This window comes from Arachis duranensis, chromosome 1 (assembly GCF_000817695.3).
Source record: "Arachis duranensis cultivar V14167 chromosome 1, aradu.V14167.gnm2.J7QH, whole genome shotgun sequence".
In the NCBI taxonomy this organism is placed as follows: Eukaryota; Viridiplantae; Streptophyta; class Magnoliopsida; order Fabales; family Fabaceae; genus Arachis; species Arachis duranensis.
The window spans coordinates 83348219-83350492 of NC_029772.3; the positions used below are offsets into that span (position 1 = coordinate 83348219).

The window sequence follows — 2274 nt, forward strand, 5'->3', positions numbered from 1 at the left end:
ATAGAGGATTCCTCTTCCTTTTCTGTCCTCTTCTTTTTTATATGAGCAGGAGCAAGGACAAGGACATTATTGTTGAAACAGATCCTGAACCTGAAAGGACTCTGAAGAAGAAGCTAAGAGAAGCTAAAGCACAACAATCCAGAGAAAACCTTACAGAGAATCTCAAAAAAGAAAGAGACATGGCCGAACCCAACAACAATGTAAGGAAGATGCTTGGTGACTTTACTGCACCAAATTCCAACTTTCATGGAAGAAGCATCTCAATCCCTGCCATTAGAGCAAACAATTTTGAGCTAAAGCCTCAATTAGTTTCTCTGATGCAACAGAATTGAAAGTTTCATGGACTTCCATCAGAAGATCCTTTTTAGTTCTTAACTAAATTCTTGCAGATCTGTGATACTGTTAAGACCAATGGGTTGATCCCAAGGTCTACAGGCTTATACTTTTTCCTTTTGCTGTAAGAGACTGAGCTAGAGTATGGTTGGACTCTCAACCTAAAGATAGCCTAAACTCTTGGGATAAGCTGGTCACGGCTTTCTTAGCCAAGTTCTTTCCTCCTCAAAAGCTGAGTAAGCTTAGAGTGGATGTTCAAACCTTCAGACAGAAAGAAGGTGAATCCCTCTATGAAGCTTGGGAGAGATACAAGCAACTGACCAAAAAGTGTCCTTCTGACATGCTTTCAGAATGGACCATCCTGGATATATTCTATGATGGTATGTCTGAATTGTCTAAGATGTCATCGGACCATTCTACAGGTGGATCTATTCACCTTAAGAAAATGCCTACAGAAGCTCAGGAACTCATTGACATGGTTGCAAATAACTAGTTCATGTACACTTCTGAAAGGAATCCTTTGAGTAATGGGACACCTCAGAGGAAGGGAGTTCTTGAAATTGATGCTCTGAATGCCATATTGGCTCAGAACAAAATGTTGACTCAACAAGTCAATTTAATTTCTCAGAGTCTGGATTGCAAAATACATCCAACAGTACTAAAGAAGCATCTTCTGAAGAAGAAGCTTATGATCCTGTGAACCCTACAATGGCAGAGGTGAATTACATGGGTGAAGCCTATGGAAACACCTATAATCCCTCATGGAGAAATCATCCAAATTTCTCATGGAAAGATCAACAAAAGCCTCAACAAGGCTTTAATAATGGTGGAAGAAGCAGGTTTAGCAATAGCAAGCCTTTTCCATCATTCTCTCAACAACAGACAGAGAATTCTGAGCAGAGCCCCTCTAGCTTAGCAAATATAATCTTCGACCTATCTAAGGCCATTCTAAGTTTCATGAATGAAACAAGGTCCTCCATTAGAAATTTGGAGGCACAAGTGGGTCAGCTGAGTAAAAAAGTCACTAAAACTCCTCCTAGTACTCTCCCAAGCAATACAGAAGAGAACCTAAAAAGAGAGTGCAAGGCCATAACCTTACTTGGTGTGGCCGAATGCACAGAGGAGGAGGAGGAGGACGTGAATCCCAGTGAGGAAGACCTCTTGGGACATCCTCTGATCAAAAAGGAGTTCCCAATTGAGGAACCTAAGGAATCTGAGACTCATCTAGAGACTATAGAATTTCCATTGAACCTCTTTTTACCATTTATGAGCTCTGATGATTATTCATCTTCTGAAGAAGATGAAAACATTGTTGAAGAGCAAGTTGCTCAGTATTAGGAGCAATCATGAAGCTAAATGCCAAGCTATTTGGTAATGAGACTTGGAAGGATGAGCCTCCATTGCTCATTAATGAACTGAATACATGGGTTCAGTGCACTTTATCTCAAAAGAAATAGGATCCTGGTAAATTCCTAATTCCATGTACCATAGGCACCATGACCTTTGAGAAGGCTCTGTGTGACCTGGGGTCAGGAATAAACTTAATGCCACTCTTTGTAATGGAGAAACTAGAAATCTTTGAGGTACAGGCTACCACATTCTCATTAGAGATAGCAGACAAATCCATGAAAAAGGCTTATGGACAGGTAGAGGACGTGCTAGTAAAGGTCAAAGGCCTTTACATCCCTGTCAATTTTATACTCCTAGACACTGGGAAGGATGAGGATGAATCCATCATTCTTGGAAGACCCTTCCTAGCCACAGCAAAAACTGTGATTGATGTGGACAGAGGAGAGTTAGTCCTTCAACTGAATAAGGACTACCTTGTGTTTAAAACTCAAGGATCTTCCTCTGTAACCATGGAGAGGAAGCAAGAAAAGCTTCTCTCACTGCAGAGTCAACCAAAGCCCCCACAGTCAAACTCTAAGTTTGGTGTTGGGA

General features: G+C 41.0%; 1 non-coding gene across 1 annotated transcript; it reads right to left on the reverse strand.

The window, feature by feature from the left end:
- Nucleotides 1–571: 571 nt before the first annotated feature.
- On the reverse strand, nucleotides 572–679 carry LOC127742732 (small nucleolar RNA R71). The gene has a single exon (XR_008004109.1). It is a non-coding gene; the product is annotated as a small nucleolar RNA R71 (small nucleolar RNA).
- Between the last annotated feature and the right edge of the window lie 1595 nt (nucleotides 680–2274).